At 44.4% G+C, this 13,229-nt stretch overlaps 1 protein-coding gene across 9 annotated transcripts in view; it reads left to right on the top strand.

Moving 5' to 3' along the window:
- Positions 1-200: 200 nt before the first annotated feature.
- Positions 201-13,229, top strand: part of APBB2 (amyloid beta precursor protein binding family B member 2) — a 192,777-nt gene continuing 179,748 nt past the window's right edge. For 8 of the 9 annotated variants that reach the window (XM_074904700.1, XM_074904704.1, XM_074904698.1 and 5 more), the window contains exon 1: positions 242-328. The gene's annotated coding sequence lies outside the window, so the exon portion shown is untranslated. The other variant, XM_074904699.1, reaches the window with a different exon arrangement.

Raw genomic sequence — 13,229 nt, 5'->3', positions numbered from 1 at the left:
ACAGCTGCTCTGGAGGCTACCGACGAGCTGCTGGCTACCGGCCGTCGCGGCCGGGCGCTGCCCGCCGCCCCGGGGCACACGCAACATGGCGCCGCGGCGCGCACCCCCCCTCAGACCCCGCCTCGCCCCGCCCGCCCGGGCCCCTGCGGCCCGCGGCTCTGGGCGGCGGCCGGGGCGGAGGGAGAGGAGGGGCGGCGGCGGCCGGCGGCCGGAATCGTTTCCTGGGTAAGCGCAGCGGGCTGGGAAGCGTTTCCGGAAGGCTGGCCGCATCCCGCAGCGGGCTACGGGCGCCTCCGGGGCGGGCGGCGCGGAGCGGAGCGGCGGGCAGGTGCGTTCTGCGGCAGGCCGGGAGGCAGGGAAGGGGGGAAGGAAGCGCGGGGCTGCGCGTCCCGCGGCAGGACCCCCGGTGCGCCGCCGTCCGCGGTGCCGCCGCTCCGGCCGGCCCGCTACCGGTGCGAACGGGCAGGAGGCCGGGGGAGAGCCCCGCCGCCCTTGCCTGGGGCGGCTCCGGCGCATCCCGGCCTCGGGCGTGCCGGGCCCGGGGCGGCCTGCGGCTGCCGGGTGCCGCCGCCAGCCCGCCGCCCCGCTCCCTCCGCTCCCCGCCGGCGTGCAGAAGTGCTGCGGCGCTGCCGCTGCTGCAGGGAGCTGGCCGGAGCCGCGGGGCGAGCGTGGGCTTCCCTCCCGCCGACGGCGGGTCTTGTTCTGCTCGGGGGGGCCTGTAAGGTAGAGACGGCATGAAAAGTGGCGAAAGTGCCTGTAGAAGTAGCCTCCCTCTTTTTTTTTTTTTTTTTTTTTTTTTTTTAATTCGGAGGTGGTTATTAGAGTGGGCTTTGCGAGTTCAGCTCTGTGATTAAATCGTACTTGAGGATTGTGCGCGGCTTTGCAAATGGGAGTCCGCAAAACCACAATATTTGGAACAAAAGGTGGACCCCATTTAATCCCACTTGAAGATTTTAGGAATTCGCTTGGGTCCCATGACAGCAACGAAGCTACTTCTCGTTGCGGCTAGAGGGGGAATGAATTCAGGCAGATGAAATAAGACAGAAAGTGCAATGGTTCGTATTTGTACTTCATTGCATTGCCTGCTTGTTTGTAGTGTTTTATAATTCTTGGCTGGGCTCCTGCTCATTAGGGAGGGTAAGTGCAGTTCTGTGCTTTAAACTGAAACCAAGGACTGGTGATAGATTGGTAGGCTTTGTGCGTTGTGGATGCTGTTGGTGGCTGTACAGGGTAACGGTATCTGCAGTAAGCTGTGCAGGATAACTGTATCTGCAGCGAGTTTCAGTGCTTCACTGAAGAGCTGCTGTTTTGCCCCAGAAGCCGAGGTACAGGTTGCTGAGCTGCTGCAGGCTTGCTGTGTCCTTTGGCTCGCCAGTGTGTTCCTTCAGTTTGTTCTAGATCTGATCTGACATGTCATCATCCTGCCATCTCATGCTCTAGTACTTTCTGAAAGCCTAAATGACTTGTCTGAGTTTAAAACTATTTTCTGCCTGCATAATTGCATTTGGTTAAAATAAGTGTGCAGATGTCCTAGCACTTAAAGGGAGAGACATTCTCTTACAGTGACCTTGGGACGAAATCTTGGCTGATTAACTTCCTTGCCTGGAACAGCCATGCTGAGTGTGGATATTTTTGTTCTTCCTTTACAGTGATGAGTGTGTGATGGAATACTTTTTGGCTTGTATTTTTGGGTTTTTTGGCCACTTAAGGGAAATCAAGGTTTGGAGAGGACTCTTAAGGAGGAAGAATAGTTTTAGCATGTGTTATGAAGAATACATGACTTGGTTGTAATGAGGAGGGAAGATTCCTGGCTCTGAAGTGGTACAAGTGAACGTGCCCTTCCTGGCAAAAGAGGCTTCTAAACAGTAGATTACAACAGTGTGGGAATAATTTCCTAGGAGAGGGGATGCACAACTTGTGAACCAGGATTATTTCTTTTGTTTTTCAGTTCAGCAGCTAAGTTGGGCACCAGTTACTAAACTGGTCATTTCTGGTGGGGTGTTGGGTGGACTCTGCTGTGCCCTGGGTCAGGAGGGATGGTGGCTTCCTTAGGAAATGCCTGAGAAGCCTACAGAGGGCTGCTGCAGGGTTTGAGCTGAAGAGAGTGATGACTTCAGGAGCTAGTTAGGAAGGAATTTGTGTAGTTGAGATTGCCAACTGTAAGGGTTTTTTTCACCAGAGGCTGTGAAAAACTAGAATGAATCCTGGTAGTTGATAGGTAGTGGTGAGTAATCAGCTGTTTACATCTCTGTCTGATAGCAGAGCCATGCTTTTTGGAAGCTCTGACCTAGGATGTGCAGTCACACTTGAACAAATCAATCCACGCTGAAAACAAACTATACCACATGTATGTTCCTAGCCTTTGTTCCCTGCTGTGAGCAAGGAGGTCCACTGTTGGGAACAGCAGAGCAGGAGATGTGCCTTGGTTTGTTGTCGCCTAAGCTGCTGCTGTCCTGTTGCCGTGGAGAGAGTAAAGGTGATGGTGGAGCGTGTTAGGCCAGGACACTGGCAGGAGTGGTCGTTGCTGCTCGCATCCTGCCGGGCACAGGTCCTCTCACCCGTGCTGCAGGTGGGACAGGTGCAGGGAGGGCCTGGGGAACAGAAGTGCCAGGTTTTCTGGAGGAGGCAAGGAAAACCTGGCTTGTTTAGCCTAGCAAATGAGGCCTGGGGGGGGATATGATTGCAATCTGCAAATACAGCAGGGATATAAACACTAGAAAGGGAGAGGAGCTATTTAAGCTAAAGAACAATGTTGGCACAAGAACAAACAGATATTAACTGGCATGAATAAACTTAAGATGGAATTTAGACAGTTTCTTCCCTAAATTGGAGTGAGGTTCTAGAACAACCTTCAAATGGAGAAGTGGGAGCAAGCCCCCTAACTGACTCTTGAGTATATATTGAGATATATGTCGTGTGTTTGGCTGTGGCAGTAGGAGATGAGACTTGGTGACTAAGGAAAAGGTTTTCCATACATTTGAGTTAACTGAATATAGATTTTCTGCGCTAGTGTTTCTTATTTTTAAAATCTGACACTCAAAACTGGCATAAAAATAAAACGCTTGCTTTACAATTTGCATCGCTACTTAGAAAGGACTGCGATGTGCTTAGTGGACGCTTTTTGAAATGTTTTGCAAGTTACTTTTTTTCCCCTCCAAAATAATGTGTTGGCTTGCAGCTGCATCTAATTGTGTGGAAATTCCTTTTTCTTTGAGTCAAAACCATGCAAAAGGAGACAATATGTTTGTGCGTGTGTGAGCTGTTTGAGCTTAATATCCTTCAGGTTAAAAATGAACTACAGAAAACTTTTTTTTTTCCTATTGAAGTAATTCATAAATCCTCTCCGAAACGGAGTTTTGGGGGGCGGGGCTGTACAGCAGACCCAGATGGTGTGAACTGAGACCAGTGCTGGAGGCTACACTGTGACTGGAGGACTGGAATAAATGAAGTGTAAAGCAAATTTGAAACCAAGTCTAGTTGAGCTTGTTGTGCATAGGGTTTATCTCATTTGCAGAACTGCTGAGAGTTATCTAGAGTGGTGATTGCAGTAGTGGAACTCGTATGAAGGTCTGTAGTCGGTTCTAAAAATATTGTGTGTGCAACACAGAATACAACTGGCTGTGGATGCTATGTGATGGGTCCTGTGACTGTCAGACATACCTAACTGTTTCTAGGAGATGTAGTAAGTATAGAAATGAAAGAGCAGCTGTGATGGGCCAAACCAAGGGTTCATCTCGTTAGTGCAGTTTACCACACAGGACTTGAGCAAGCCACATGGCAGCTCGTTTCACTTCCAAGCAGCACCTTGAAGATGCCTCTTAAGTGCTTCCGCACTGTTTCCTTGCTCTATGACAAAATGGTCTGCCATGAGGAGGGATGAGGAGCTCTTGCAGACTGACTTGTACTTTAGTTTAATCTATCACCTGCTGAAATGAAATGTGAGAAAATTCAGCGAGAAGAGGTGAAAATGCGTGCATTTGTGATATGCTTCATTGACTCTGTGAGTCATATCCCTTTTGCAGGGGAGACCTTGGGACATGTACATCTAGTACATGAAGCTGCAGTTCCTCAGCCTCTTCCTGAGTTTACGGGTGTTCTTGTGATTTATAGCTTTCCTGTCTGCCACCCTATGAAAGGATGGGACTTTCTTGCCAGCCTCCTCCCATCCCTATCTGCGCTGGCTGCAGCTCCATGGGCTGATGGGCTCCAGACTTTATGGGCAGAATCCCAGCACTTCTGTGCCTGTTTCTCTTTTCTTGTCTCATTATGGGTCTGGGCTGAGGACTAATTGCTGCTGTCCTCAGAGCTTTAAGGATCAGAGGGTGCTGTTGGGATGTTCTGTGTGGTGCCCGCTTTGGTTTCCTATTTTTTTAACGCTTCACCTTCAGCCTGTTCAGTTTTTGATCTGTTGTCCTTTGCAACCTTTTTTTTTTTTTTTTTTCCCCCTTGTAAGCAGATGTCCAAGGAAAAATAAGAACAGGACAACCTGTTTCAAAACCTCCTCTGCAGATATTCTCTGAGCCTCGGGCTGTTCTCAGCTTAAGGTTGCCAGAACTGGATGTGACCTTTCCCTGCTTCAAGATGTTTGGTGGCTTTTGGTTCCAAATGCTTGTCTGGTCTGTGTGCAGCCCCCTGGGACATCATTGCAGCCTCCACGGCCTTTGGCCAGGAGTGCTGCTTGAGTATGGGCCTGCTTCTGGCTGTGTAAAGAACTTTCTCCTCCTACTTGTTCTCAGCTGGCTTCCTTCATTTGGTGGCTCTTAGCTCTTGTGTGGCAGAGATGGTTAATGATCCTGTGTTATGCCACTCATGATTTTGTAGGCCTCTGTCATTCTCATCAGTCTGGCTTTTGTCCTGCTGGAAGAGTTACCTACTCAGATATTCTTTGTATGGAAGCCATTCCTGACCATGAATATCCCTTTTCAGGAGTCTATCCCAGTTCTACGTGTTCTTTTAGGATGAGACAATCAGGGCTGTATACAGTTACCAACATGTAGGCGAGCTTTGGGGCTTTACAGTGCCATAACTATGTTTCATTTTTTTTCTTAATGATTTGTATGTTTGATTTGCCTTTTGAACTGCTAGTGAGTTAATCTAATGAATCTGAAATTGCAATGTCAAGGTGTTGCTCAGGAGTACAGTCAGTTTGGAATTCCTGAATTATGTGTAGCCATGGCTGTGTTTTTCCCATGTGCATCTTCTTGCATTTCTTGTGTGTATTGGCATTAGCTTTCCTTTACAGCATTACAGACTCGGTCTCCTAGGATTGTCTGATACTCCTCACATCCTGGCCTTGCTACCACAGTATACTTTTTTTATCATCAGCAAAATTCCTCAACTCACTGCTCATTCCGCTTTCCTTGTCTCACATGAAATGTGTCAAACAGCCGAAGTCCAAGCTGCTGATCTTTCAACCGTCTATCTCTCCACATAGGACCTTTCCTCTTAACTCTCTCTGCTTAGTTTCCTTAGTTTTTGATGAGGGACTTGGTTGAAGACATTTTGGAAATTTGGGTGGGTCAGAATGAATGGCTGTACCTTGTCCATGTTTGGCATCTTTGAAGAACTCAGAAAGGTTTGTTAGTCAGGGTTCTCTCTGTACAAACTGTACTGACTCTTCTCCAGCAGACTGTTTATCTAGGTGACCAAATTATTTCCTTTTATCATTAGCATCAGTTGAGTTAATTATTACCCCAGGGGAGGTGTTAGACTTTGCAGCTCTGGACTTCCTTGGATCCCTACTGAGGTTGTCATCTCTCTTGCCACTTTCCATTCACCTGCTGCAAAGGATGTTCCAAGCAGGAGCTTGCAGAGCTCTGAGAGAATTTGACCAAAGCATTGTGGAGGGTGCCCTGGGATTGTTAATGGACACTGGTTTAGCTGTGCCTTGTCTGAAAGGTCCTAGTTGCGTAAGCCTATCGCCAAGGGTGTAGGGCAGACCCTGCGGCAAGGTGACTGGAAATGAACATAGAAGTCTGCCCTCACAAAGACAGCAGGCACTTTGGCCTCCATCACCAGCAGGATGATGAGTAGACCTTGTGTGGTGGGTTTTTTGTGCTTTAAAAAGCTCAAACTCAATTTAGCTTAAGATCTAAGGTGAACTTCGTCTAAGTTCTGTCTCCTACTGTCAAATCCTTTATTTATTTATTTGTATCTAAAATGTGCTGAGCTTCCATCTCCCCTGAAAATGTGATACTTGTTTGGGTAAGCGTTTAGATGGTGATTTTTACTGCTGAACAAACTTTGCATCTGTGTGTAACACTGATTAGTGCCTTTTTGAAGTGGCCTGCATAACAATTAGGATGATTAACTAGATGCAGATTTCTGCCTTTCTCGGTAGTATCTGTGCTGCATTTGATAGTGAACACTGATCTCAGATGAATGAAGTCAGATGCAGTTTACTCTAGGGTATTCATGAACGTAAACTACTAACTTGAGTAGTAGTGCATTAAGAGTAATAATATGTGACAGAAGGAGGTTTGCTACAAAATAAAATATGTAAATTTTTGTTTCTGATCTCAATACCAGACAGCCAGTGTCTGTAATTCTGGTTTGTTTTACCTTATGAATAGTGCTGTTGCTGTAAAGTACTTTAAGCAAACTCTTGGTAGACTTCTATTTGACAGTTTAATCTTTCGGACTTCACAATTTAAAAACCTCTGCTAAAATCTTGGTGATGTCCTCCTGTAGCGATGCCAAAATAAAGTTGTAACCTGCTGATTTAGTCATCTAGTTCTTATTGTTTGGCTGTCCCTTTTCTTCCCCTGTAGAAGTCTAACAGAAATCTTTCTCTCTTTCCTTTGTCTTCCTTGCTGGATTATATTGCACCCCAGGTAATATATGCCATCCGACAATCATCAGTTCTGCCTGCCCTTGGGAAAACCCTCCTAGAAGCACTAGCATGCTTTGCTATGATATGCTTTTAAGCAGTTTTGTGGTGTGTTTAGTTCTTTTGTTGAAAGTTGCTTTGTGGGTTTGGGGTTTTTTGTTTTTTTTTTTCCTTTAGTGCAAGTGCAGTTTAGTTTTCAAAGACAACAAAAGGAGCATTTCTAAACTACTTCTGTAGATTTCAAGTGTAGAATATGTGTTTAAAAAATACAGCTTGGGTTTGGTATTGGTGCTAAAGTGTGTTTCATGCAGGACTCTGTTAGGGACAGCTGATTTTTTCTTATGTTGATTAGTTGATCATAGAAGGAGGTTTCTTGGTGTAATTTTGTGTGTAAAGGATGGATTCAAAAGGGAAGGAAGTTGGCAGGCACTAAATGTTCCCTACCTTTATGAATTAACTTGCTTGAATAGAAGAAACTACCATAAACTTTACATATTTTGTTGTTGTCTGTTGTAGAAACATGTCATTCCTTTGCTGCATTCTCAGGGTAGAAAGCCCTCCAAACAGTTATTAAATGACAGTAATGTGGTATGACTAATATTGGCACAAATTAGTGAAGCCTTTATTGGAAACCTTGTAAGTATAATTTCTCAGATGGGGTGGAGGGAGATGCTGCAGGGTGCTTACTGGCCGGATGCCTAATTCAGCAAACGAGGAGCATCACATTAAGCCATCCTATGTATTTAATATAGAATTTCATTATAAGGAGCTGGAAGCAGTAGTTCGGGTAAATATGACAACTAGTTCATTGCTGCCGTGTTTACATTTGCCTTGTTAATTCTACTTGCAAAGAGGATTATTGTTAGGAAGGGATGTTTCTTTGCAAGGTACTGCATTGTGTAGCTATGGAGGAAGCTGTGTGGAGAATGAGCATGAAAGTTGAAAGGGAATTGCAAGGAAGAGAAGTACGGAGGAGGGTTGCTCTCACATGGAGAATTCGGCACTTGCTGGATTAAATTTGGGATTTAAACGCAGCATAATGGAAAGATAGTTTAATTGTTTAAACGAGTTGAAGTTATATACATATAGGGCAAAATCTATGAATTTATGGAAAGATTAATCTGGAAGTAAATACAGTAGGGAACCTGGGTGTTTTTGATAAATGTGGTATTAAGGAAACCTCCAGCACTACACAATGGCCTTGTCTCATTGGTATCCTGTGTGCCTCATATGTCAGCAGGAGAGGCTGGATCTCCATGGGATCGTTTTCCTGATACCCATCTGGGTGTAAAACTCTGCTCTTTGGGGAGTATGTGATCTCACTGGGCCAGGCAGGCACTGGGTGGAGCAGCGTGCTGGGATGTCCCAGCAGCCTTGTCATGGGGAAACTTCCGTTCGCCTGTAAAATAGCTGGCACTGGATGTGTGTTGTCTTAATCACTGTAGTGATGGTGGTCAGCAGAAAGAGGCATGAGTGTAAAAGTATTAGGATAGAGTTAAAGTTTGGTAACTCCCTTTAATTGAATAATATAAAGTATTTCAAAGGAATGAAAGTAATTTATGCAAAAATTTATTGCTGTTTTTTCTTCCCCCTTGAAAGCTTAAATGACTATTCTTCCTGGGTGTATAAAGCTGTTTTCTTCTGACACAGGAAAATGTAGGAAATGGACAACAGGCAAAGTTTGTGTTGCCATACTATTAACGTTTGAGGTCTGTTTTAATATCTTAAAATATCTGGGGAGAAGCCCTGCTACTAGGAGGGAGGGAGTCCAGAGCTGCCGTGATGGAGTGGGTACCTGATCTCTGAGGAGGCAGAGGGGCGGTATGGAGCTGATGTGGCTTGGAGAAGGAAATCTAGTGCTAGTAGAGGGACTGTACAGCAGCACTATCCCTCGTGTCTCCTTCTCTTCTTGCTGCAGCTCTGCTCTCTCCTCTGCTATAGCGCAGACACCTGCGACACTGTGTTTGCCACCTGTAATGGTCCCATACTGCTTTGGTTTTGTTGCTGAAGGTGAGAAGTGCGCACTTGGTGAGGGACGGCGCGAGTGTCACCAGCCTGCACTTGCCCATCAGCATGGATCCAGGCAGCTGTAGGCTTCAAAGCCGTTAAAAACATTGAGAGATTAAAACCCCATCTCAGTGATATGTAATTTCACACGATAGCAGTACCCTGTGGGTGTGTGCTTGTGTAAAATGACAATACCCCACCCTGATTTTCTGTTACTCCAGGCTAATGAAACAGCATCATACTCTCCATTACTTACTGTTGAATTATTATTATGGTATGAGATTTTTGAAAGAAATTGAAATGTTAAATAAAACTTTGCCCTTTAAGAAATTAAGTTTTACTCTGATATTACTTTTTCCCAGAAGTATAGATGTAAAAGTCAGCTTAAAAATACAACAGAAATGGAATAGATACTGCTAGGTACAGAGAAAGGGAAAGGTTATAAAGATAATTTCACTTGAATCTGAAAGATGGTGAGAATTGCCTGCTTGGGAAATAACTCATATTTTTAGAGTCCTGTGGGAGCCTGCTTGCCTTTTTTTTTTTTTTTTTCCTTTCTATTTTTTTCCTACCACATCTCAGGAAAACAGTGAAACAACATGAGAACCATTGGTAAAGGGAGTGGCTTAACTAACACATCTGTGTATGAAAAGCTTCCTGTATTGAGGCAAATAAGATCTGTTTTTTTGAGGAGTTTGAGGTTTGTTAGCCTAAAAGGTTATCAGATAAAAGAAAAATGTTTTGATGATACCCATGTATTTGAAAAGAAAAGCATTAAAAAAAATGTTTTTAATTATTTGATGTTTGCTTCTCAGAAGTGTTCGAGATTGGACTTACTGTTAGATAAGTTTGTAGGCTGGTAAGATGACTACCCAAGGATATTGAAATAAATTGGTGACAAAGCAATGTTGGCCTTAACTGTGGTGTTATTTAAGCACGTGCAAGAGCTGCTAGCAAACCATGCTTGACTATATAAATGTGCTTTAACCTAATTTTTATGATCTTTGCATGCTGTTACATCAGCACTCATTCTTTGCCAATTTTTGGCATGTTTAAACTTTTTCAGTAAAATATCCTGTATGTTTCCCTTTGATGCAGGTATGGATTTAAACTTGGGTAATAGAAAAAGTCCTATATGTGCCAAAATATAGGAAGTTCTCTGGTAGAGGCATATGGGTGTTTAGAGACCAGCAGGTCTTTTTTGAAAACCAATATATGTATGTCCTAATGTCATAAAGATGGTGCTGTTTGTCAGGGAAACTGTGTAAGTGGTCCCAGGGAAATGTTTCTTCGCAGCCTAACAGTATGTTGATGTTGTGACGCCCTTGCACTGAAGTTTTAAGTCTAACGGAATACCACAGAAAATTCAAGTATTCTCAGCGAGGGATCTGTGTGGGGAAGGGGGATCAAGAGGAACGATTGAAGGCTCCCAGGGATGTCAGTGAGGCTTGATGCCAAGGAGGTCCTGGAGTGATGGGATCCTCAGAGCACTGTTAAAGGTTGTACCTCAGGTGGGAGTCATGTTTCAGTTCTTTGCTAGCCTGCTTTGGGCTAAAAATCAACTGGAATGCTGGTTCTGAAATGCAGTCTTCGTGCTCTGGTTTTGACCAGCCACTGTGTAGCAACAGATGCAATGGTGTGGTGTGGTTTTATATAGTAATTTTTGGGCAGAAAAAGGGGGATCCCTCAGTGCTTCCCCAGTCCAGCCCGCAAGTCAGAAGGTGACGCTCGCTCTTCTTTCTCCTTTCTGATGTGTATGCACATGTTGCAGTGATAGGAACAGCAGACAGGCAGAATATGGTAAGGTGCATCCCTAAATTTGAGACAGACCTTGCTGGTAAAAATTGTGTGAAGGTGCTTTTCCTGGTAGCAGTGGCTTTGGTGACACTGGGAGCACCAGAGATGCGTCAGCTGAGAGCTGCCTCCGTTCTTGCCTTGCAGTAACCTGGAGGCTTTAATGAGCAGACCTAACTTCCCAGCCTCTGAAGTGGGAGCTGGCCGCTTGCCATCCTGCAGCACAGCGCTTCAGTCTGCTGCTGCTAAACCAGCAGGTAGGAGTGCTGGCTGGGCGGAAAACATTTTTCTGGGATTTATACAAAATAAATAGCTAATTTTACATGGGTGGGGCTGAAATTTTTCAGCTGCGCTTCCTTCTATGGCAGAAGAGAAACCTGCCTTCCTCGCAATGCTTGTCCAATTTTTTGTGTGTGTGCAAGGTAAAATGATTATTTTCCTAAATTTAAAGCTTGGATCCTTCTTGCTTGAGTTCTCATGGATGTCTAGATCTATATTGCTTTGAAGACAGATAACCCAGACTTTTCTGAACCTTCCCCAAAAGGTTCACATCGAGGCATTTGGCTGGCTTCTCTGCTTCTGCTCTGTGCTTCTGCATAATCCTTGAAGTGTAAATATAGAGCTGGAAAAAATAACACTCGATCTGTTTGACAGTATTCCAGCTTGCACTTGGACTTAAATTAAGAAATACGAGTTTCTGTTATAAATCAGAAATTTGAGTTTGTAAACTCTTAATTTTTGTCCTGATAAATCTTATTACTCCCAGAAAGCTGTTAAGGTTCATCTTTGTAAGTCCTGAGGATGTTTTAAATTTGTGGATTATTTAAGTAACTCATGTGCTAAGGTCTAAAAGAAGACTGCTAACCCATACAATATGCCAGTGGTAAAACCAGCAGTGGATGTTGTAGGGTTGATTTGGGAGACATCGAATGACAGATCCAACTTCAAACCTAACTAGTGTTGAGCTTTAGCTCCTACTGCCTATACTGCTTTTGCTGCTGTACAGGGATGGAAAATTCTCATGGGATGCTGATGTTTGTACTAGTATCAATAGCTCTCTCAAACTAATGGTGTGGATACCAGTTGCACAGCAGCAGCAGGCTCTCTTGTAGGGGCATTCCTGCTTGGCACATGGTATTAGCATGTCCCAAGTTTTCCCTGCTGATGAATGAAAATGCTTGAGAACTTACTCAAGCAGCCAGTCTTCAGGCGAGGAACTGGGCTTTCCCCATTTTGGGGTTGCTTTTTGAACTGAGATTGCAAGCAGATGTTTTTGGCACAGGTAAATACAGTGTGCTGTCATAGCAGGATGTGAAGCCTCCTTGCAGAAGGTGAGTTTGAAAGGAGGTGTTGAAATTCTAGATCCATCATGGTAGAGGATTAAGATGAATTTGAGTAGATTTTAAAAACTGATGGAGGAGATGCTCTAAGCAGAGTGACACACGTACCCTGTGATTGCAAGATGAAGTTACTGGTGCTCCTAAAAGCTGGCTCTGGAAAGGCACTTGCCAGAGGGCTCAGGTGGAGGCAGGAGCTAGCACATAAATAGATGAAGAGGAATTTTAATTACACAGAGGAGTTAGATGATGAAATGGGCTGCAAAATGCAGCAATAACGTAAGCCTAAATCACTTGCACAAAATTAGGCACTAATCGTGAAATAAAACTCCATGGAGCAGTGGCATACTCTGTACTAAGTACAATATAAACCCACTGAAAAATGTTTCTAGGTTTCTTTGTTTAATATACTTGTCTATTTTAAGGACAGGCCTGGGTTTGTCCTGAAAGATTCTAAAAGTACCCGCATTTGAGAACAAATGTGTTTTGTGGTAGCATCTGTAACTTTTATTATTTCTAATTCAGAAGCAATAAGCTAACTCAAATGCTTTCACAGTGCAGCAGGACGTTTCAGAAGGCCTTGGAAGACCCCATACAAAGCTTGTCAAACGGCCACAGCTGGCTGGTAAAAATGGACTATTAAAAACTAGTGGTTGTCAGTTGAATGTGGCAGGTTCATGGATGAGCCATGTTTATGCCTGTCTCAAAAGCTGTGGGTGAAAGAACCTTCTCTTCCAAGCAGAGCAGTGCACGCTTAACCGCTTGGCTCTTCTGGAGGTACAATCTGCGGTAGAAAGTATCTGCACACCATATGGAAAGCGGTAGTAAAATTATTAGTGTTTTTAAAATTGATGTTTACATAGTTGTTAGCCATAACTAGAAAGCACCACAATATCTTAAACTCAGTAAAACTTTAAAGCAAAATAGTTCCTTTAAAGGGCCTTCAGTTAAGTAGAACCTCTCAGTTTTGAAAGGTGTCAGTAAGGCAGCTGGAGCAGGTTAGTTTTACTAGGTGGCTACTGAAGACTGACAGAGGCAAAGCACTGTAGTGAAATAACAGTGTGGGTTTGATCACCTCTGATGGGGAGCAGGAATTTTTTTTTTAAAAAAAGCAACTCTACTGGGAAGTCCAACTCTAGCGCCCCTATCTTAAGAGGCACCAGAGGTGGCTTCAGAAATTGAACTGTTACTGTAAAAAGGCAGCTCACTGTAAGAATTGAGATCAGGAAACTTGCTTTCTTGCTTCTGAAACAGGAGTAGTC

Source organism: Athene noctua, chromosome 4, assembly GCF_965140245.1.
Source record: "Athene noctua chromosome 4, bAthNoc1.hap1.1, whole genome shotgun sequence".
In the NCBI taxonomy this organism is placed as follows: domain Eukaryota; kingdom Metazoa; phylum Chordata; class Aves; order Strigiformes; family Strigidae; genus Athene; species Athene noctua.
This window is presented reverse-complemented; position numbering and strand designations above follow the sequence as displayed.